The sequence below is a fragment of the Manacus candei genome, unplaced genomic scaffold, assembly GCF_025592945.1.
Source record: "Manacus candei isolate 608988 ecotype Guabito, Panama unplaced genomic scaffold, ASM2559294v1 h1tg000003l, whole genome shotgun sequence".
In the NCBI taxonomy this organism is placed as follows: Eukaryota; Metazoa; Chordata; class Aves; order Passeriformes; family Pipridae; genus Manacus; species Manacus candei.
In genome coordinates this window covers 7,630,764-7,656,177 of record NW_026138051.1, presented here as the reverse complement: position 1 = coordinate 7,656,177, position 25,414 = coordinate 7,630,764, and the positions used below count along the sequence as shown (strand labels likewise).

Below are 25,414 nucleotides of genomic sequence, written 5' to 3'. Positions count from 1 at the left end.
ATGCATAACCCCTAAATGAATTAAAACCAGTATAAAAGACAGGACAGTCTCAGGAAGGAATGAGGACAAAACTGACTGCAAACCACACCAATGTAAACATTTTGATTTTGCATGTAGATCTGTTACTTCAATTGTAGAGCCTCTGGGCAAAGAAAAAACATTCCTCAAAGTGCCCTTCTCCTCTCTGGTTCTCCCACCAAACTCTTTGGTCTGCAGCAACAAACTCTTTTGGTCACATCCTCCACTGAACAAATATTCTGCAGTGTTCAAAACCATCAAAGAGAAAAGGTGCAATCCTTTCCTTTCAATACTTTTGAACTACAGCTTTGCTTGGGGAAGTTGTCAATTTTCCTCCATCTCCCCGTGCTGTCTGCCTGCTGCTGACCCACCACTCCCTCATATCCAAAAGCTGCATTTCCCGTCCCCGGTGTTTTAGAATACTCCTCACAATCTTGCTTTCTTTATGAAATAAGGAAAGACTAAACATTCACTCAGAGCTCATGTGTAGAAGGGAAAGAGTTCGGTGCAGTCTTGATTCTTTGCATGAAATATTGCAACTTTTTAACTCTAATAGATGAAAATTTGAAAGAAGAAATATTTCTACGTAGATCAAGTTGTTTCTTAAATGCTTCATATTGAATTAAAATTTCATATTGAATTAAAAATGATAAATAATGCAAAACCTGCCAGGTGACAGCTCAAGGGATAAGAAATTCTTAGAAAACAGCAAGGCTTTGGTTTAAGAATTTTTTTTATTTGTGTGTGTTTTTTGTTATTTTCTTTTTGGTTTGTTTGGTTTTCTCTGGTTCTTTTTTTTGTTTGGTTTTGGTTAGGTTTTTTTAATTTAAAGTAGAAAAGCACTACACATTTGGAGAGACCTAGGGATTTAAGCATTGTTGGAGATTAGAAACAGAAAAGTCACAAGAAAATTGTGGTTTTCCTGTCGATCGTGATATTTAGTGGACAAAAACTGGTTCATGGACAGTTCAAAGGACTGTGAATACATTTTTGCAATGAATATCTGCAATTTATTAATATCTGCAACAATGTGCTGATCTGCAACACCCTGTAAGATTTCTTATGCAGCTGTTTAGTCCAAGTTGAATTTGAAGAGTTTCATGAAAATTAGTCCTGTTCTTGTTAGTTCCCAAGATAATTCAGACTTTAAAGCATGTTATCAAAGGCCTATATAATGAGTTAGTTCTATATATCAAATCAATATTCACCTCTTCAGCTCAAATATACAACACAAATGTTCTCAGTGTCAGAAATGATCTCCCTCCAGCTATGTAATGTCTTGTACTGCAAATGTGCTCCAGGAGAGCAAGTAGCTTATAAAAAAGTGTCCTTCCCTCCCACAAAATAAAAAGCTAAATTCTTTGCAGTAAATTATTTGGTTCTGCTTTTGTAGTCATATATCTCTGAATACATCACATAAAATTTAGTTCAGCCAATAATTTATGTAAGAGCCAGGCTGGTAACACAGCTCAAGTCAGAGCCAGCACTGCACAGCGATGGCTTTTCTGTTTGTGGTAAGTGACCAAAGTTAAACAGAAGCTAGAGAGGTACAGCAGGAACATAAATGAGTACAGTACAAGCTTTTAATTTTTATCGTATTAACTTTAAGCATCTTAAACTTCAATGGAAAGCTTGATGTGTGTTGTCATGCATGACAGCATGCAGTTTTAAGGTGCTATTTTAAGAGGCTGAGGAAGCCAAGAAGAGCTGAAGAGAGAACTACTCCAGTGCTTAGAAAAAGAGCAGAAAGGCCAAGGGTGCAGAACAATGGTACCATTTGCCTGGCATCTTCAGGAGAGGATGGCTTATCACCAGCAGCACCGTCTGGTTGGAGGGAGGCTGTGCCTTTCTCCTGACAAATGACAGGGCACTGTGCCTCGCTGCATATGGATGCACGACTGCAGGAATTACTTGACTTTCTGGCAGTAGACAGCAAACACCTGTTTGAGGCAATATGTTCGAGGGGAGGATTTTAAACCTCCACTTCCTGACTTCTGGTAAACACCTATCGGGCCCTTCTGGGACTGAAAGATTCATCCCACATAACAGATTATTGCTCTTTGTGGGAGGGACAGTGGGGGAAGAAAAATCCCCAAAGGAACCCTAGAGTATATTGCTCCTTGGGAATAGTGAATAACTACTTTACAAAGAGCAGAACACAAACTTATTTGAACAGATTTTTTTCCTCTTTCCAATTTAAACATCATGATTTTTACTTGAAAGTAGATACATATTTAATTGTGTAATAATTTAATTTATCTTTTAAGCAGATATAAATTTAATTGATATATATGAAGAAGAGACTAACTATTTTGATCTAACTGCTTTTTCTGAAACTGGAAGACTAAGGACTGAAAAAGAATCAAATAAAATGGAATGATTTGCACAGCTCTGCCTACATGATCTGTGGTCAGTAGTCATTCTTCATCCACCTTTTCAGGATGCTCTCCAGCAGAATTTCACACAACTGTAGACATTTTGGTAGATGTAGTGGAGAAAAGTCATAGTTCTGCTCTAATTCTACTCTTCCTTTTGGAGAAGATAAGAAATCCATCATTATTACCTAGGGAAATCGCTTGTTTACGGGAATGGACGTGGCAATTATTTTACACAGCAATTCAAAGATAAGAAGCTCCTTTAATTCTATCCCTCAATGAAAGAGGCATGTCCAGTTGTTGTCTCATTACATACTGCTCCTTGGAAATTAAATAAAACAATTATTTCATCACCATTTGAATTTGTTTCTGATAGTAATGTTCTAGGGAAGGTGAGAATTTAGTTATCTGTTTTTAATGAGCTGAATATATTTTGAAAAAGCCATACTACAATAACACTGGATCATCTTAATGCTGAAATACAGGTATATAGCAGATGGGGTAGAGTGTTCATAAGTAAATTAAGCTTTATTACTTTTCCTTTGTATTTGCTTAAAGCATATTTGTGAATTCATAAAAATTATTCCACTGGCTAAATGCACTTTTTAATTAGCTGATGTTCAGTGATACAGAGAAATGTAATATCTGTGACAAGACTGGTATCCAATTGCTCATGTAATTCAGTATCTGCACTGTTGCTAGGGAATATGTTCACATCTCATCTGTTTTTCAACATGTTGAACTATTCCTAATGTTAATATTAAGGTTACCAGGTATTTCAGATGACAACAGGTTTATTTGCAGTTGAAATCTTTGTAGATAAACCATACAGAAATCTGTGACAGTTAACCTTAACAGTACAGTAAGTTATAAAAGCAGGCTGGTCTGAATTTGAGAGTGCTCTATAGAAATTTCTTTCATATCAAATAGCTAATCTAATCTAAGCATGACATAAGAAGTGGTCAGATTGCACAGTGAAAGCTTTCAAGAATGGCTTAACGTAGAGAATTTGGAGATTTTTTTTTGTTTCATCCTGCAAAATGGCTGTTTGCTTTGTACTGAGAACCTGTGTTCGGAGCCTCAGAGCAGAGGCTTGGGACATGCTCATAAACAAATCTTACTAGACTGAGAATAACCTGCAGTTGTGCTGTGCTTAATTTCTTAAAATCTGATCATGTATTTACCCAGAGAAATATGTGGGAGTTGAGGTCCTCAGAACACTGAGCATTCTGATGAAGCTCCTCTGAAAATGCACACCAAGAATAACACGCAACACTAGAATTTTTAGCATGGGAAGAAAATTGTCATTCAAGGAAGTTTCCTTTAAAGACAAAAGTCTAAGTGTGATTATAAAAAAAGTTTGTTCTTTCCTCACTGGGTTTCTTCTAATTATTATTGTTTTATGTTTTTTTTTTTCAGAATCCATGCAGATAGTTAGCAACACTCTGTATATGAATAATAGAAACTAAAAACTGTAGAATAATTTATAACTGAAGAAGCCTCTGTGGAAGTAAGTAGTTATCTCAAGAGAATTATTTTTTGCAAAGGTAATAAATCTATTCAGTAGGCAAACAGATGAAAAATAAAACAATAAATGAGCCATGAGCACACGAAGCGATAAAAATTTAACAGAACTGCCACATAAGGCAACAAAACAACTAATCACAGTGCATGAGAAAAAAACCACTGACTATTAGGAGAGTTTCAGCTGCTAATGGGTGTGAAGAATTTTTAGGTTTGTTATTTAGAGTCACTTGGCTGGTGATTCACAAAGATGTAATTCTGAAGAGACTACAAAGCGTTCAAATGCTGTCTGGGTGTTGAAGCTCCATACTTTTATTTTCAGACTGTCCTGTGTAAAACAAATGTATAAACAACGGAAAATGCAACTTCTACATATAGTTGGCATGGGTGGCATGATAGTAACAGACACTGCAATAAGTCATGGAAAGCACGTTCAGAGAGAGAAATTCATGATCAGCAACATGTTCTAGCAACAACAACAGAAAGGAAGAAGTAAGTAGTGCTACCAGTGCATTCAGTGGTAAGGCAGCAGTAAGTATAAAGCAGTAAGTATAAAGGTGAGTCTAACATCCTGAGATGATCTAGATTCCCCACCTGCTTTCTGAAAGAGTTACAAGAAACCCCTCAGATGCTTGCAAACTGAATTATGCTACCTGAATGAAAACCAAGTTAATAATGGCTGTAATGGAAATATTTCTTCAACACAAGTTCCATTAGCCTTAGAATTAGAGTTGTTCCTTCTCCCACTGCATAGAAGACCTGACCATATATGGCCTGAGATAGTTCCTAGTGAAAGTCAAAAGCATGATGTATTTTTGACATTAAACCAAGGTCACTGAAAGCAAAACAATAACATGACACAGGTAGTTTTCTTGCTAAAAACTGAGCAGCAAGATTTCCTATTTTCTGCCAAGAAAAGCCACAACATATTTCCTTATTTTACTACATGAAATAGGACAAGACAGACACCAGATCACTGAATCTGCTCCTGGCATTAATATTTAAGAAAAAAATGAATAATTTGATCATAGTAGGGAAATACAAAACCATGAACATTTATGAAGGAAAAGATCAGAGCTGACCAGAGCATCTAAGCCTCCACCTAACAAAAGACAATAAAATTGAAGGGAGTCAGTGTAAGTCTAGCAGCAAAACATAACCTAGAAAGAAACTCAGTATGGAAAGTTATGATCTGGAAATACAGCACATATTTTAAGGTGAGTTAATCTTTGGAATAAAACACCAAAGAATACCATCACCACCCTCCCAATGGCACCATCTTTTTTTTTTCCCTCTTGGTATATTCAAGCCAGAATCAGATGGAGACTGAGCCACACAATATAATATCAGTATTAGCAAAATAAAATACAAGGGTACGTCTCTAAAACACAATTGCCAGTGATACACAAGAGGCTAAATCAGATAATCTCATGATGCTATTGTGCCTCAAACTACAAAAGCTCACTTTTAAATGAACAGGAGAAAAATCTTTTTCTGATCTCAGATAATATTAACATGTTACACTGCTTCACTTAGCAGAATTCAGCTATTTCAGTGATGCTGTCCTATGACATATACACAGCTTTATAGTCAATGTCTAACATAATGAAAGGGCAAATATCACATTCAAGGCAAAGCTGTTCTGATCCCAGAGCTCCCATTGTCATGGAAGCCAGAATCAGAAAGCAAATACACAGTATTGATAGACTTGTCCCTGAAATAAGTATAATTCCAGCTAAAAAATCATTTAAATGCTTAACATTGACTGCTTTTATTCTGCTGAATGTCATATAAGAATATTTCACAGCTAAATTAAGCAACCACCAAATCTTTAAATGCTTCAAAAATCCATTTGATTTTAAATTTGGTTTGTTTCTCAAGCCAGGTCTTTTGCTTTATTTGTTTTGGTCTGTGGTTGGGGATTTTCAACGGTAGAGGTTTAAGGTTTTGTTCTCACAAAATCAGAGTCACAGAATGGTTTGGGTTGGAAGGGACCTTAAAGATCACCCAGTTCCAACCCCTGCCATGGGCAGGGACACCTTCCTCTAGACTAGGTTGTTACAAGTCCTGTTCAACCTGGCCTTGAACACTGCCAGGGATGGGGCAGCCACAGCTTCTCTGGGCAACCTGTGCCAGGGCCTCCAAACCCTCATAAGGAAGAATTTATTCCTAAGATCTAATCTAAACCTACTCTCTTTTAGTTTAAAGCCATTTCTCCATTGCTGCCATTGATGAAGTATTCTCTCTATTTCATTAAAAATTAAATAAATACCCAAGGGGTTGAAGGCGAATAGATTTTTCATTTTTCTCCCTTTTGCTCTTAAGAATGATTTATGAAGTACAAATACATTCATAAAATAGATACTATATCCTGGAGAAAATAAACTAGATATTTTTCAACTGTTAGTGGCTCATAATATAAATGGCCACCACCAATTTTACATTGTTTGTTTTAACCACATAACTCTCACACAAACAATGAAAATTTGGCCAATTTGGGTCAGCTCTCCTGGCCATGCTCACTCTCATCTTTTTGTGTGTCTGCTCACTTGCAGTATGAGACACCGAAAAGTCCTTGACTTAGAGTGAGCACTACTTAGCAACAACCACAATATCAGTATATTATCAACATTATTCTCCTACTAAATCCAAAATACAGCACTGTACCAGCTACTGAGAAGAAAATTAACTCTATCCCAAACAAAATCAGGACATAAGCAAAGCAATTTAAGGATATATTGAATGGGGCTTTTGTTGTTGCTGATGACAAACATACAGTGATTTTGACAAAAAACTGGTGGTTTTTTAGTGGATCTCATTTTAATAAAAACAGGAAAATACAATTTTAGTGATTTTAGAAAAATGGTTTAAAACTAAATGAGAGCCTATATTTTCACACAGGTCTCGACTTGTTCTCTCTTGCCATTTCAGATACTACTACTGACAGCAGCTACACATGTAGAGTTCAATAAATAGCCACTGGCAGCAGTCTTGCAAGGAGTTGTATGTAAACACCACCTCTGCAATGCTTCTTTTTCACTCATTTCTGGCTGCAGAAGTACAGCTACTGCAGCAAAAAAATTCAAACAGTTCACATTTACTGCAGCTGTGTTGGAAACATAATTACACCAGCCCTGTGTAAAAGCATCGACGAAGTTTAATTAACGACGAGACAAAGGGGGCATTAAGCACTCCATTTTTAGGAGACAAAGTGATCCAAACCCCATCATGTAAATATTTCTTAGCCCTAGGAGCGTGTGCAAAGAGCATGGAAGGGGAAAATGATAAGATTCAACAAAGCTGCCTAACCTTGCTGAGGTTAGAGGTACTCCCAGCTTCATAGTTGGGGTTTCACTAAAGCTAAAGGCAGGTGACACCTCTTGGTAACTGCTGTTCAGTCTTGTTGTTTGTAAACTCTGGAAGCTCTGGCACATGTGAGAAGTAGACATTTATTTAATGTAAAGGTCTGAGGATACCTGCTTTGTCACACCAGGGAGGCAGATCAAATGCAGCACAATTAGCTGTCTAGAGAAGTCTTGTTCCAGACAGGAGCAGAAATACCAGCAAGAGCCTCTTTTCTTCTATTAACAAGACAAGTCCACTGAGAACCAATCAACCCTGCCACCACAGAGCCTGTGTGAGGATTGTTCTGCACTAATAGACTGGAAGAAAGTAAATAATGTCTTTTTAGTATTCTGAAAGCTCTCTCTAAATCACAGAAGGCTCTAATAGCATAGTTACACATTGAAAAGTAATATTCACATTTCAGTAACATGAAATGCTAGGAATGATTCATAGAGTAGATTTCAAAGCCTTCCCATCCTCCACCACAGCACAAAATAGCAAGAAGCTGTTACAGAAAATGCTTTTTGCTCTACAAACACGATAGCTTTTGTTTAGTGCTTCACCAGTTGGCCTTTAAACAATTACTGAAATAGCATTTTTAATCTGAGCACTAAATTCAGCTAAGTATTTTAAGAAAGGCAATGAATTTGGGAAGGATGTAAATCACACTTCAGGGTGCTTATATTTCTTCCTCCCTAGAACAACTCTAGGCAAAAGTGAAGTGGCTGCTTACACATGGATGGAGCAAGGATGTACCTCTGCAATATCTGTCTCATCTGTACCTCTGGAGAGCATGCCAGCCATAGAAAAAAAGACACATTTTACAAGAAGGAGAAAATACATCTAAAAAATAGGAATGATGTATTTAAAGTGTTAAGTCTACAACAATATGGAATAATCTACATTTTTTTATAACTACAAATTTGGCAGTGTCCCAAGAATTAAAACTGGGTCCAAGAATACATCTCCAGTGGCAAAGGAGGTTGTTTTGAACAGGGCATGGTTGAAAACAACTGTGACCAAACGCAATGGATTCGTAAAACAACAGACAAGTGCGACCAAGCAGACTGTCTGCGTGTGCACACTGAGGTACAACAGGCCAGTTCCAATAATAGATTCATTGAATTTGCAATGGACATTATTTGTGATACTTTAGAGCAACTGCATCACATCTACCACTGTCCATCAGCATTATAATTGTAAGTAATTTAATAATGATACTATGTGTAAGTGGTATCTTGTGGATTTTTTTCTCCAAGTGTGATCATATTGTTTTCACAAAGTATCAGAATTCTTGTTTATTCCTGATTTTCTTAAGTAAGCACACAAACAGAAATTTACCATCCCATGTGAAACAACAAAGTTTATCAAGACTAGTATATTTGGACTAACTGTGCAACAACGAATTCCATTGGAAAGACTGAGTTATTCTAAACACAACAGGTCTTTTTCTTTCAATATATGCTTGACCCTTCAGTTTAACCTTTCCAACAGCTCTCCACTAAGATAATTTCTTCTTTTGGGGGGCAGCATCTTTGACAAGTAATGCTGAAATGGCACAGGAGTGATCTGATCTGACGCTGTAGTTTAATGGTCTTTTCAGCTGACTACTAAAAAAGGACCCTACACAATAAAACTTCTGCTCTGCAATTCCAGAAAGGTTTCATCATGAATGAAGTAACAAACTCCTCAGGAAAGAACTACTTGCTTCAATGAACAACCACTGCAGTGCAGCAAAAAGCCAAGAGGTTCTGCACCTTAAATCATCTAATTGATTACAGAACCTACAGCTGCAGGTTACAGATATTTTCTTATGAACCTTATCCAATCCAATGCACCTATGCTTACTTTTATTTCGAACATGTTATTGACAGATCCTTTATTTAAAGTGTTAGAATAACTGAGTGGAAAAAAAGTAACAATGAGAAGGCAATGATGCAGAAGAGACAGCTTTCCTCAGATTTTCATAGTTAAACTGTGATGTTCCAATAGGGAGATAAAAGACGTGGTAATCTACAGCCACATCCCATACACTCCTTCCTGCATCCTCCTGTCCTCCCACCAGATTCATACACTACATTACTTTGGCATTAGACTAGTACTCCTTAAAAGCTGGCTTGCAGCCTGGATTCTGTTGGCAACTAAACCACTACATTTTTGAGATTTATATAAGCCACACTAGACATAAAGGAAAACAAAACAAATACAAGAAAACCAGTAAATTCCATTAGTTCTGTAACTCGAAATATAGTTGCACAATGGCTGTTAATATAATCCACATCTCTTCTATGAAAGTGAGCCTCTAATATATGACTGCCTGTTTCACATATGCAAGAAGACAACAAAGCTGTGAGGGATGTGATGTGATTACTCCATAACTTCATTAACTTCTTTAGAAAGTACACAGAGATAAATTATACAATGCAGAATATCATGTACCTCAAACCAGGTTCTATTTTTCTTGGAATGTTAATAAAAGCTTTAAAACATTTTAAGAAAATAATAAAGATAATTATCCTGGGATAAGTAGAAATTTGACACCTGGGCCTTTTGCATCACCCTGCTGAATATGCAGCACAGGTAACAAACAGGGCCAAGAGGAGAGGGCTGACTGCAGCTGCTGACACTGGTCCTCTCCAGAAGGAAAAATGTATTCTTCATTAAGAATGTCTTAATTAAGAAACAGTGAGTCAGGAATCCTGCAGAGTTTGTAACCATTCAGTCAGACAGTGGCATCATGCTGTCCCACATTGGTGTCCTTCTAATTAGTCCAGCTTTGTAATCCTACTGCAAAGCTTTGTTCTCAGGTTCCCTCAGAATCTGACTGGGGCTGCCATCACCCTGTTCACCAATGCTGTCACACACTTACATAGTGCCTGCTTAGGCAGGGGTTGCTCTTGTGGTTGGTGCAAGTTTCACTCCAGTTTTCCAAGCTCCAACCCAGGGTGAGCATCCACCAGAGGGACAGAATTCTTTCACAAGCCTTCCGAGGTAAGACCCCAACAGGGAGGAAGAGAAAATGGTCAAAAGTCAATGTAGAATCATGGAGCAGTATGGGAAAAAGGCAAAGCTATAAGATGAACACCTAACTGGGGAAAATATTCAAAGGGTAAGCAGGATAGATTAAATGAGCTAAGAGATAAAGACCAATTATATCAGGACTTTGGAAGATGCTTTGGCTGCTGGAATCAGATGCAGTAAAATTCAGTGATGGAGCAGAATCACTTCAAAAGAAAAAACTATAACAATGTTTGCAGTTGTGGGAATGAAAGATTTCTCATCAGATCTTTACAAAACAATTACCAGGAAAGGCGGAGGAGAGGAGAAAAGACAGAATTTTACTGTATTATAGAATGAACACAGTAAGGTTCAGGTAAAAATGAATAGGAAATGAAAAAGCAGCTAATATGTGAGGTCTGGAAAGGAAAAGTGCAGCCATCAGTGGAAATCAAGAAAAAGGTAATTGAAAAATTCAGAGAAAACATGACAAGAAGCCCAATTTTAACAACAGAGCTGTGTGGCATATTTAATATTTATTTATTTAATCTTGTTTTTAAAGTAGACTGTCAGAACAACCTCCAAGTGTTAGAGAATAAACATCACCTGCATGAAAAGACTAATTATTTTTTTAATTTTTGCAAAAAATTTTTCCTATTATCTAAGTCCTTGCCTTTTTATATTAAAATATATCAGCAATACCTAATTAGTGATGTATTGCATCCTCTTTGTTTGTTTGGTTTTTTTTTTTGTTTCATGCAGAAACTATACCACTTTTGCATAGAAAACAATACAATGTCACTAAAGGTTTTATGTACACACAACCTCCCTCCTCCTCTTCCATTTTATTTGTAAGAAAGAGAATTTTTGTGCTATGCTCTGCAAATGCACAGACTATTGCACAAAATTTATACTTTATCCTTTTCAACATTCTATTAGGATAAGCAAGTCCAGGGCCTCTGAAGTTATATTAGGGAATGATGGATTCTGCAAGAGTATTCCTTGGTATTTTGAACATCTTAATGATTCAAAAATATATTGAGTTTGGAACTTTCCATCATTTTTTCCTATTCTCTCTCTGAGGAGAACATGTAACACTTTTTTTTTCCTCTCAAAGAAAAAAAAAAAAGCAATCACACTTCAACCATTACTGTTCTTACTGAAATTGCAAAGCATCATACTAAATGTACCAGCATCCCTTTGACAGACATATAAGAGCACCTACTCACTAGTGTAATGGAAAAAGTTAGTGATTACATATACTGAAGTGATTGAGCCAACAACCACTCTAATGGAGGGAAAAAACCTTGATTAATAACAAGTGCTACTAAAAGAACAGATTGTTTTATGAGGAATGAATCACACAAAGTAGTAATACAGTGTGTCCTTGTCCATTGGCGGGGAATTGGTAAGGGAAAGAATAAAAAGGCAAATGTTTGAAGATCAGTAACAGTTTTGATAGAAGGATTTAAAAATAAATTTCTCCCTCCTCTCCTCCAGTTCACAACGTGCAGATGTAACAGAGTAGGTATTATATGCTGATATATTTCTGGAAATCTCTTTCATACTAACTAGGTTGCTGTTTTAATGGTTTGTACTTAATGTATGTGAAAGTGGGAAGGATGCAGGAGGACTTACTACAAAGCACTGCTTTTGTGTTTGAAGTTAGCACAGCATTCCTATAAATGAAATACAGTGTGTTTACATACTCCTAAACACTGAAATGTACACACACAGGCACACACGCATTTGAATAATGTTGATTCAGTTAATATACAGGGTAAGAAAACCTTTTATCATTAGGTAAGGGGAAGCTTCAAGATAAGGATGCATGCAATGCGTGTTTTAGTCTAATGCCTGACATTTGCATGAAAGCAATGTTCAGACCAGAAGAAAACAAATCAGCGTCTAAATGAATCATTTACTGTGATTCCATAAAAACCTTTCTACTTTTATTTAAACATCTTGATTTTTCTAAAAGTGAAAATGTATTGATTTAAAGAACAACTGTAAAATACTATCATACCTCATATATACTGGTTATTTCATGATACCATTAGAAGATTTGTACCAGGTAAGTTTGAAAACTGTCCCAGACAAGAAATCCTATAAAATTGGTAAGATTCTATACAGCCATAAACAGAAAACTGTTAGGGATCCTCCTGTAAACAAGCTTGCTTGTTATTTACACAAAATACTGGCAAACGGAACGTCAGAAAGATTTTCAGGCAGACGCAGATGTAATATCTTAATCAGAAATGATAGTTTTGGAGAAAATATTATTTAATGAAGTACATAGATCAGTTTTGCAAAATACATTTTAAAAGTCATGAGATCTGATTCCAAAATAATTTTGCTGTTTTACCATAAAATGGTTGATTATTACTGATGGATGCTCTGTAGCCAGATTTAACAACTACCCACGTGAGACTGAGACAGCACAAAACCACAAGATACCATTTCTGTGTGAAAGCAAGGGATAAATACGCCTCCTCTCTCGCATGACTCCGAGGGGAGTCAGGAGCTGCAGCCACCACCAACAGTGGGACCTACTGTTCCCAATAGTTTCAAACTGACAGTGCTAAATATCAAACACAAACCTCATCTGCACATTCTTGTGCCAGTTCTCCCGCACTTATCCACTATGGCAGCAACACAAATCAAAGAAAACACTGTTGAGATTTAGATTTTGGTCCATCACCCATTTGTGTTTGAACATTATTTTGTGCCTTCAGTGCACTGCATCCTTCACTACAAAATATAATCACAATGGGAGTTTCCCAACTCCTTTCTCCTAAAACTTATGGAGCAGATGGGCTGCACACACACGCACGCACGTGGCAGGAACTGTGATAGCCACCAATGATGGCATCACCGGCAGCAGAGTATAACAGAAAATCACCTGTGCTGTTACAATGTGCAGTTCTGGATATGGACTTAATCAGCCAATTCCATTGCTTCCAATTTCTATCAATTTTTTACTTGTTAGAGTGCTTGCATGAAATCATCATAGTCGGAATGACTTATTTGGTGCATATTTGTTTCTAATCTTCTCAGGGGAATAAACAGATCTACTTTCTTAAGAACTACAATCTTAATCCCTTTAGCCATAACGCTAAATAGATATTGGCTTTTCTCCTGAAAACACCAAGATTTGTTGCTCTGCAACAAATTGTTTCAGATGCAATGTCAGAGTATTGCAAGTTGAGAAACCTATTTGCTGAAAACAATAGAAAATCTTAAAAAAAAAAAAAAAATAAGCCCTCCTACTGACTATTACTGCTACAAAAACACTATTTGCAAACCAATACACACACACTTCTTGTGGTGACAATGCTAATTTATGTACTAAGAGTACATGGAAGAGCTGAAATAAGTAACAAAATATTAGAGAATTTGTTAAACACACTGCAAATGGTACGTTTCCAATGTGATATAGGTTTGCCTTAACAGAGGGCTTGTATATTCTGGCTCTGAATCAGCAGAAAACTTAAGTGTCTTAATAGGAAAATTATACCAATAAGTATGAAAGTCATTCCATTGCTTTTAGTGGTGTGACTCAAATCCAAGTGCATGCACCCTTCCAGTATTTTTCTGCATAGTGACCTTTAGTGTCCATCTAAACAGAAATGTGTGCTTCCTTTTATGTTTGTAGCTATTTCTGACCTCAAACTGAAGCTTTGTATTCCATGGATCTATCCATATTTTATTTTGAAAACAAGGTAATAGGCTTCCTTTCACTGTTTAAAACTGAGCTTCTTGCTGCTGCCATAAAACAGATCAGTAGGCTCAATAGAATAGAAATAGGAATTGGGCAAAATCCATACTGATGACACTGTATTATTAATAAATTACCTACTGTGAACTTTCCATGAATTATTAAAGCAAATAAATCCCATTTTAAAGCATTATTGATACTAGATAATTTATAAATATGAGATCACTGAATTATAATTCAATCTTTTCCCCTGATCTGTCTGTACTTCCATTTCAAAATGACTTTTATAATGTCCATACAGTATTATTTGGTATAGCTGTCTATGCATGAATTTGAATGCCCCAATTTCAATGCAGTGTTGTCAAGCTTGCTATATATCTGACACCCTGCAGGGACCACCAAAGGACAGTTTCTTAGCCCAAATCTGCTCTGCCATGAAGCTGTTCTTTGCAGCACACTTACTAAGAGCATATACCCACATGCCCTTCTACACCAACACTTAGAGTTATTCCTGTCCCTCCCTCCTGGATAGTGAATGTGTAACTGTATTTTAAAGAGACTGAGAGGAGAAAAAGGCAGGCAAAATGTGGATGTGTACGTCAAGTCCTCAAACAACTTCTCCTGGCAAGTAACCTTTCTTCTAGAAGTTCACTTCTGCTCTCTAACAGTTGATGGCTCCCACAGTTCTGCCATCTGATCCCTGGAAGGGAATCTCGGAGTGCTCTGAGTAAGGAATGATGGCAGCCATGCCCTGCCTCAGGATGATCTGGGGGTGGCAGAGCACTGAGTAAAGGCATTGCCCAGCATGCTGATGTCTGAGTGTTGCTGCCTGAACTCTGCTTAAGATGCACCCAAACAGGTTTGAAATTTCCCCTTCCTACTTATACAACCAGACTGCACATATGCAGAGATCCACTGGACAAGTGTGAGGGAACTGCAAATTTTATACACTTTATACATGATGGAAACTGAGAGGTGGGTGACTGTAGTGAGTCTGTACCTATGCAGTTGAAAGAAAGAGTGTTCCTGACACTGGGGATGCGAGAGAACAAATGTCTCTAAGAGGATTTCAGAAGTCAGGGACAGTAATCTCCTGAATAATCTAGATTTCCCCAAGTTGCTGACCCTAAATTCTAGAAGCAATAAGGAACAAACCATCCTACTAAACCAATTTGGAGGTATCCAGTATTACTTTCTCAATATGTTTTTTTATGATGAAAATGAGATTAAAAACCTCCTTAAATGAGGGAACTGAAAATAGAGAGACAAGTTGACTGCATTGAAATTATCTATTTTTGTTCCGGCAAATGCAATCTCTGTCTTTTGCCTGCTATGTTTCAGATACAAATCAAAATAAATCTGCAGTAATTAAATTAAGAGCTTAAACATGCTGTCTTGGTTTGTTTCTGTACAGTTTTTTCCATATTTGACACCATTTTATAATTTTTAATTTTTTTCAGTTGAAATGAACATGTACCACAAGGGATGATGCCACCAAGACAGTGTTTCATTCCCACTGTTCATACTTTTTCACCTACCTAAGTGCTGACCTGCAGCACCTGTTTTTTTTTTCCCCAAGTACTTAGCTACTTAGGTTAAACAAAAAAATAAATTACTTTGACATGACTACATAGTTATAGTTTTAAGATTTGGAAGAATACCTAACAGGGATTAACTCTACTTACACAGGGTTTTATCTTAATCTCTAGAGACAGAACTTTCAGCTGCCTGAAAGCTGTGAAATACTTAGAACCCAAGAAAACAAAAAAATAGTTTTTCTGGGAATAGATGGAAGAGGAGTTGCAGCAGAGGCTGCTGCAACTAAAGAGAGATGCTGATAATAATAATTCTGATATAATTTTTTTCTTAGCTGTTACAAAAAATATTAATAAAATTATTAATATTATTATACTGTTATGTGCAGTCTTGACTGAAGTTGAACTTGGACATCAGTGTTTTAATAATCATATACTATGGAGGAGCAGAGGGAATGCTGTGCTCCCCTGTCTCATGACCCAGCTCTAGAACACAGTGAAGCACAAACATGCTTGGAAGTTTGAGCAAAAAATCTGGAAACTGCCATCTTGCTGTAAGCCTGGGGTAGGATTTCACCAGGATAAAAGGCATCTTTGAGCCCTTGTGCCTAAAATGATTTGAGTCCCTCTAGTACCTTGAAGTAGCCTTGCTGTTCACTGACAGCCTAAGGAGGAAGTTTCAGCGCTGTTTTTTTTCTAAGTCAGGCACCAAAGTGCTCAGCCCCAGCAGCACTCACATAGCCTGGGAGCATCTGTTTGGTGTCACAAGGCCTTCCTTCTGCTGGAAAGCATTAACAACCAAAAGACAGAAAGAACAGGTTATGATTACTTTTGTGGAAGTGTAAGTGAAATGTGTCAGGCAAAAGATATATATTTAATCATTTGCCTTTCTGATGCTAGCAAAACACATCCCTGAAGGAATTTACACAACCATTCTAGTGCTAGCAAAAGCACATATTACTATTTTTTTAGCATATAGTGATCAGCTCTATTTACTTCAAAATATGTTTTATCTATAAAATCATGGTCTACTGATACAAACCCAAAATACATAATAACACTGTAAGTATCTGTGATCTTTGGTCAGCATTGATCTTTTGAATTATTCATTTTATCTCTCCTGTTACTGATTCACTGATTTACAGATGGTGGAAGAAGCAAGAAACATCTCTACCACGTATGTGCTTTGTCAAGACTAAGCATAGATAGATGATTAAGTCAAATTAATGCATTAGTGATTTGTAAAATGAGACTTTAAAGATTGTAAAATAATTTGAACTGCATAGGAATACATTTATCTTAAAGGACAGAACTTTGCAATATTGCAAGAAACTGTCTCCACTGTGCATTACTGAAAAATTGCATTGCTGGAATTCTATAGCAACTCCGACTTTTTATTTTATGTACATAATTAAAGGAATAATGACATTTCAGTGCTTGATAATTCAAGTTTTCTCCAAGAAGTGCTTTAATTATATCTTTAAAAACTGGTTTTTGATATTATAAGTAGAAACAAGGAGAGTCTATGAGATCCCAATTCAACTGGTAGGGTACACGTGCATGTGATTTATAGTACCAGACAATGTGAAAAATATCACCTTTACCTCATGGATTTCCACTGATTTCAGAATGAGGTTTTGCTGCACAAAAGAATAAGGAATAAAGTGTACTATTGTCTAGTTTGGTATCTCTGCAACTTACACTAACTCTGTAAATGTGCCTTGGAATTACTACAAAGGCTACTGCTAATGCATTTTTAGGTGAAAGTTGGAATGAGGTTCTGTTCCAGTGAGACAAGTTGATGAGACACAAGCATAATATGGCAGACACTTCCTACACTTGATAATTCAGTAGTTACTACCCTACATTAAGCCATCTTGATGTAGTAATTGTAGAATCAAAATTTTATGTTAACATACAAAATACACTGTAAAACAAACAATTTATGGGATTATAGGGGAGGAAGGAAGAAGGAAAAAAATTAAAATAAAAACCCCATCAAACTCAGCTAAGACTTTGCTATTTGACATTTGAATAGCTGGCTATTCCTCCTTATCAATAATGCACAGTTGTGTCTAACCTTTGAAAACCAATTGAATATTGAACATAATAATTCTAGGAATGTTTCTATACATAGGCAAAGTGAATACTGCTACTAGGAAGCTGATTTTATTCTCAGGAAATTCAATGAACCTGCGTTTCATCTTTGGTTAGTGTCTTTGTCTCCTTTTGATTCTCCCGATTCACTCAAAATTTAGATCAAGTTATTAAAAAGAGGCTCAAGACAGAGCAGATCCCTGATGGAAGCATCAAAGCTTATCCTCAAATAGTAGAGTCCAGAGCTGAGAAGCTGCAACCCAAGAATATTTTTTGAAACAAAACTTTATGGATGTCCAAAAGGGTCCCCAAAAAAATGGAGGCCAGCAAAGGAATGGCTAGTTTCCACTGTTGTAGCATAGCTGTTACCTATTTTTATCTTAGTTTAAAAGTTTCTAGAACTGAATGCTCACAGAGATTCAGGAGGTTACCGTAATGTGTTATTAATGTTTGTAAATTGCTTTCACAACCTTTAATGAAAGTGAAAAGGACAGTGTTGTTGCAAAGTATTTTTCATTGATTGCCTGGAGATTCCCAGCAGTCAGTCTCCTATTTCACTATGGCAATATTAATAGAGAATCTATGGTATGAGAACCAGTAGAAATGAATGTTTAAGATCCTCAGAGCAAACCATCCACTGTACGGAGGAGAAACCTAAACCATTTTAAATGGTACTGTATCTAAAATAGAAACTGCAGAGCATGCTTTATCTTTTATAGTATGTAAAACCACACGCATCTTGGAAGTATGAATACCCCAAAGATCCATTATACAAATTATCCAGGAGACTAGATTTCATCTCGAAGGCCTGTAATACTATCCAGACCTGGCAATAGCTTTGTCAAGTCATGTGTTGACATCTATTGCATCTGTCTAAGGACTTCAATGGAAAACCCTTCCCTGATTGTACAAGCCAACAGGAATTTATAAAATCACAGTGTAAGACATGGTTTATGAGGGTGTTGTGTAATCACACACCTACTACACTTAATCACACAGATAAATCAAATTCTTTCATCCATAGCATAAGGTTCGTTACTGTTCAGTAAGAACAATAAGCTGCCCCATAAGCAAAACAGATGTTTTTCTGTGTTTACAGTTGAAACTGTAAATATAATAAGCCATAAAGCACAAGGCCTGCCAAACACACGTACAATAACGGTTTTTGGTTTTAAACACAAAAGCTATAGGCTGAAAGCAAATGCTCCTACTGCTGCAGGACTCAGCCCCTGGTTTCCATATCAAATATCAGCATCCTACAGAGAGATAGGATATAGGTACCATGAGAAAGAGGGAGGTGTTCAGAGCACACAAGGAGGAAAACAGTCTGATTTCCTGAGCAGAACCCTGGGACGATTCCCTGAATTGAGAAATTTTCAGTGTGGATCCCCCCATGTTTGAAAGGTGCAGGTTCTGACTAAAATATATGTCCAATCTTGGTACATTAATTAGGTCTCTTTCTGTTATAGAATCTTTTAGAGAAGCTGATGAAGTGGCCTTCCCTTAGTCAGGGCATTATAAATATCCTATTTTTAATTTTCTTGCAAAGCCCAGTATTTTCACTAGATTGTTAGGAAGAATTTTCTTTCAAAAATATATTCCTGTTAAAGTCAGTCGTGGGCCTAAAAAATCCCTTATTCCCTTATGTCAGTGAACAGGTTAAATATTACTGGGGAATACAGACACACAGATAAACCACTCACACATCACTGTAATCATATAAGTCTTGTTTTTGTTTGAAACCACAACAAAATTTTGACTGTTTTCAGTATCAGTAGGGGTCCCAATTAAGCTGCATACATAGTTAGCACATTACTCTTTTTAGGCACCATTTCAGTGTAAGTTTTTTTTTCATATCATCCACACTCATCATAAGATAATTATGCTTATAAGAAGCTAATAATTACTAGGATTATCCATTTTAAGTTGTTAATGTACCTCACTGACAGGGTTTTGAGGAGGGTGGAAGGTTTGGAAGGTGAAAAAGTTAATTTTTTTTTAAACAAGAAAATATAGCAGAATCTTTAGGACATTAAATTTCAGATGTTTATCTATTGAAAGAATAGCTTTGAAATGCAATTATAAGGAATTGAAGAGCCTACAGACAAATGAAGTGTATTTTTTTCAAATCCTATTAAAAGTAGTTAATTTAAAGCTTAATTAATTTTTTTTTAAGATGGACCCTGTTGGTAACTGATTCTTTCTAAGTAGCCCATCTTGTTTCCACAAGCAATGGCAGAAAGTAATTTTTAATAAATTACACAGGTTTTTTTTTTGTTTCATCATCTTTTTCAGTTTCAGGGACCAACAAAATGAGAAATTTTAGAATAAATGATACTCTAGATGGGCAATCTACAAGACAACTGTGCTGTAAGTCACAGTCATTAGCAAGACAGGACTCAGAAACCTGGAAGTTATTTGTCAAGCCTCAAGGATTTACATAGCAAATCCAACAATCTACACAGTAAGAGTAGTTTCTGATAGTAAATGTAGTAAATATTTTAGGAATGTTTGTAACAGTTAATTATGCATATTGTTAACTCTGGATCTGGAGGTACAACTCTCCCTCAGCAACACAAATGCTTTAAAAACACACCTCTTGAACCCAGTTTTACTTATTACTGACAACCACCACTGGCTATTTTCTGCGTAGCCAATGGTCATCCATGGTCTGATGAGTCAATGTTTTCTCCCAGCTACTTAATAACACTCTTTACACAGCTTGAAAAGCAAAATTATAGATAGTGTCCTTGAGAGAGACTCTAGAGAAGATGCATGCTTAACACTCCCAAACCAAATACATGATATTTTATGTTGAAAAGGTGAGAAGCCAACTAGCTTTTTAGCCTGCTGGTTTTCATATAAGGGCCTTGAGGTGAAAGAATATTAAAAAGCCACTGAGGCTGGTCCACACCAGCTAATATTAGTTTGAACCTGACCTTTGGAAGAAATCTGAGAACACAGAAAAAATGAGTGAACAGAAAAAAGTAAGAGCTCAGACCCCACTATTCTCTCCTGATGAATGTCAGCACCAGCTGCAGAAGTGGCCACTGCAGGCTATTCTTTTACAACTCAGAAAAGGCTCATATTTTTCACACCTTATCTGCCTTACATCCTTATCCTGTCAAGGCTAAATCACTTTACTACTCTTCTCTGTCACCTCTAGTTATGCCTGCCTTGTTGTATATTATTGCAATCCTAAGTGACATAGCAAAAGTCAGTTCCAGGTATTTTGGAAAGAACTCTTATAAACAACAAAGGGTAGTTTAAGCTCCAAGTGCTGAAATGGGTTAAGTCATTTAATACACTACCCATTATGCGTATTTGAAGAACATAAATCTAGACTGACCCAGAAGTGAATTTTAAATAACTTCAGAAATGTTAATTATATTCAAAGGTTCAGCATCAAGATGTCAAACAATCTTACAAAAGACTCCATAGTACAAAGAGGTGCATTTAGCAACTGTTCCTATCAGTCATTTCTGTCCCGTGGCTACATCAAAGGCAAATCTCAAACACAAAACAACCAAACCCTCAGTGTATGCAAGAACATAGTGGTAGTTACAGATCCTTTAGAATTAAGATGCCAGACATGAACACATTTAGCGCTCAACAAATAATTTTTTAATGCCATTGATTCTGGATTTTTTTTAAAGCAACTTTCCATTCCTTTGACAGATGTGCTATGCTGCATTTCATTACTTTTTCTCCTTACCTCGTTTTTCTTTTCTTTTGGATAAGTGATGAGGCTTTCGGAAAAGATTAAGTACTGGCAGGCAAAGCAATGGCCCAAACACGGTTTTAATTGGAACCTCAAATCCTGTGGAAAAAAAAAAAAGAAATTAAACGATTAATAATTTAATTTTACTAGCAGACAGACTGAGTTCACGTATCCTATTTTAGGTAGATTTTACCATGTTTCTTCATGTTTGATTTCAACAGGTATGCAATCTGTTAGTCAAACCATGGTGGAAATAAAATTATTAACAGAAGGTTTCAGGGAGGTATGGAGAGCCAACAAGTGCTGATTGCAGTAGTTCTCATCTAGAGAAGTAGTCCACTGATGACCATTAATGTCAGAATTTACTTATTTAAAGTAAATTTACTTGATTTATAGTTAAAAAGCACTTTCTTCTGTAAAACCTAAAAATCTTCCCATTTTTTATAACATTCAAAATACTGTTATCTTATGCTGTTCTTTGTCCCATAAATGGATGGCAGAGTACAGACAGTACACAGCAGTAGGACTCAAAGGCAACCAAGGCATAATGCTAAACAATTCACTCTTCAAGACAAAAGATAGCAAAAGAAATTTCATTTTTCTCAAGAATGGCAAAGGCTCTCAACATAAAAACACACATAAAAGTAAACCATAAAAGCAATTTTTTAAAGAGTCAGAGGTTATATGTTGTAGTATTGGGCAAGCAACAACCAAATAACCAACAAAATGAAACAACCCAGAGTATGAGTAACTTCCTTATTTCTGAAAATAAGACATTTTTGCATTAGAAATCTTTATTCAGACATACAGAACAAAAAAAACCTCAGATACATCTCAGAATATCAGTAAAATTTTTTTCTGAGAATTACATTTTGTGTTTTAAAGGATCACAGGCCCAGATTCATATTTAGTAACTGGCATGAATACAATGGACCAGCAATAACTTCTACATGTAACTAATCTGACCAACAGAGCTGTGATTTTCCAAGCTGTCAGAGCTGCACTGGGGAAGAGGTTGTGTTTCACTTTCTTACTTTGCTGTTATTGCACAAGTATATGTAAGTTTAATTTGGGATTACAACAAAATTTATGTACCATGACCTCAGTCAAACAAGGCCACTGAATTCAATAGACATTCTGTAGTAGGCAAGTAGTTATCATTAAGTGTGTTCAATTACATACATTGCTATTATTTAATGTGTCAAATATATCTAAAGCCTATGTAGAAGGTGGCATTTGGAACTGCTGTAAGACCATTGATTTACAAAAGCTCCTTTCATAATGATAGTCTGTATGGGTGTTGAATGCCTTTTTTATTGTTTGTTAATTGAGGGCTGTAGGATGCTATGGCAGTTTTAAAGACTATACTGAAGTCTATGACAGCAATATTTTTCATTAAACTTTCTTTTCTGGAGAACGAAATGTCTCTCTAAGCATTCAATCAGAAGCATTTCTTAGGATGAAGAGGGAATTTCTGGTCAAGATGAGGATAATACAAAAATGGAAAACCCAAGTTCAAGGTCTGGCCTGGCTAGTGTTGGAGAAACCTTAAAGTCTTTCCCCAAATAACATATTTGGTTTTGAATTTTCCTCTTGACCTAATCCACGTAACTGCAGGCAACAGCAAAGCTTTGGTTCAGTCAGATTACCTCATATACAGTTTCCCTTCCAGAACTGATTAGCTAAAGGCACAACAATGTGTATGTGACAGTCTGCTTGAAAAGCTGCCGGAGATGGGAAGCAGAGGCAGTTTCTTTGCATGGCATAGAGACTGTGTCAACAAAACCTGCAAGGACGAGATTAGATCTCTGTGCATCACACCCATCTGCCCCATTATGCTCTCCCAGAAGCCAGGATATCGCAGCACAGACGTGCAGAGAGGCTGTGCCAGAGCCATGGCAGACCAGGCACAGCTGATGAGGCACGGAGAGCAACCTTCTCATGCAAGGCAAGCTGAGCAGAGTCACTCAGATCAGTGTCTGCCTCGTGCTCCCCACCAATCCTAGTGGTTCCTGTGCTAGCAAGATCCCTTCTACTGCCCAGCTATGTCCACCTTCCCTCAGTGTGCTAGAACACAGAAGGGACAGATGATATCGCTTTATCAGGTGCAAAGGCAGATGATCGAGGTACTAGATGAAGGCTAGCGTGAGTACTGGGAATTTTGATTTATACAGAGCTGGCACCCAAAGCGGAGGCAGGCTGCACTGTCAGCTACAAAGCTAAAGTCCTAACATACAGGTAAGGACATACTTGTGCATTTCCAACATCCCACAGACAGAAAGCATCAATGTTCAACACTGGCAATTCAGCCTCAGAAATTTTTATAGGTTTATAGGAAATTCAGAAATGAGCTTAAGGGGAAACCAGGCTATTTCTTCCTGAAAACAATTCTTGGTCCAAATATCAGTCTTTCACTTGCTTCTCCATCAATAAATAATTTTAAATACAACTACTGGGTTTCTCTGTGCACATTTCAAAAATGGCTTTCAAACTGCAAGCTCTCCAAGCAGCACTACCCTTTTAGCACAAAGGAACATTTAAGTCAATCATTCAATACACAACCATTCGAAGACATTACTAGTTTCTCAGGAGGCAATTTTAGAGCCTGGTGTTCTAAATGACACCCAGATACTGAGTCCTTGCCTAATATTTATTTGCCTATGAAGCTATAAAAATAACAAATACAAAAATAACAACAATCACAGTAGGAATCATTACAGTTTTGTAGCAAAACCTGCCAGAAACAAAAAAGGACAATATCTTATCCTGAGCAGTAAAAGCAAGACAGTCTAGCTGTTAGGCCCCCTCTGAAAATATGTGAACCCTTGGGACATACAGATTATGTGCTGTGAGACAAAAGAACACTCTGGTTGGGATCCATGAGAAAAATAATAGAAAAAATACCAAAATTGTTGAATAGCTTGACTATAAATACAGTACTTGATGCTTCAGGCATAGAAAATTCAATAAAGTGGTGAAGTATATAGTAAAACAAATCCCACAATGTCTTACACTAATTTACATTCACAGAAATGTCACAAAGATAATATTGAGGGGAACTAACTGTCTAACTAAAAAACTCAGTATTTATTTAGAGTGCGACTGCATTGCTTGATTTACTGCCAGTATCGTCTTTGCTACTTTAGCTATTTTTTCACAACCACCAGGATTTTGAACCTTTAAAAGAGTGCCACACCTCACCAAATTGCAATTTACTGTGATATTAGATTTCTTATAAGTCTACCCTACCATGATGAATATGAGCTTGGAGTGGAACAAGAGAAGAAACGACAGCATCTCCTCCACAGAATGTGTTTGTGTAAGAATATACTTGAAAGAAAGAGCATGTGAGAGCTTGACATGTCCTTGGGGTATGATTAAAAGCTCGTGAAATAAAATAATTCAAAGATGACAGCTCTGACCTTAACCACCACTGGGGACAAGAGATCTTTCACTTAAGAAATGCCAGTCATTCCCAAGTTTAGCTGAATTCATACAGAAGATGTATTTTAAAACCTGGTGATTTAGATACAATCCCCAAACCAGAGAGACCCTGTGGGTGACATAAAAATGCCACAAAGTTTAAATAGAGTTTCATTTTTCATAATAATATTAGCCAAAGCTTATAAATGTACCCACTTTAAATTGATAGCATTGAATGATAAAGAAAACTAAATCTAGGAAAAAAAATCTATGAGGAGGGAGATAAAACCACATGTAGGATATGAATCTTTATTAAAGAAGCATTATCCCCCAGGATGTTTCCTATCTAATGCCACATCTAGGCCATACCAGGTTGGCTCTGTAGCAAAGGTCTGAGTTTATTCAAAGCTAATGAGATTCCTAACCTAGACTATTTTATGTTTTATGTAATGCTGCCTTTTAAGTGGATTTATTTCATTAAATATATTCTTTCCTAAGCTTCAAAGTCTGTTCCACTTTTGTGAATTCCCTTTATTTCCTTTTTGACAGTTCTACAGTTAACCATCTATAGAAATACAAAGCCAGCTGTAGCTCACATTACAATATAAATATATATATATATATAAACACAATTTGCATGAGCTCTCATCTCATCCAAAGT

General features: G+C 36.6%; 1 protein-coding gene across 1 annotated transcript in view; it reads right to left on the bottom strand.

The window, feature by feature from the left end:
• The window catches only part of TENM1 (teneurin transmembrane protein 1), a 548,864-nt gene that overhangs the window by 445,033 nt on the left and 78,417 nt on the right, over positions 1–25,414 (bottom strand). The window contains exon 2 of the mRNA XM_051792682.1: positions 21,325–21,429. The gene's annotated coding sequence lies outside the window, so the exon portion shown is untranslated. The remainder of the gene's footprint in view (positions 1–21,324; positions 21,430–25,414) is intronic.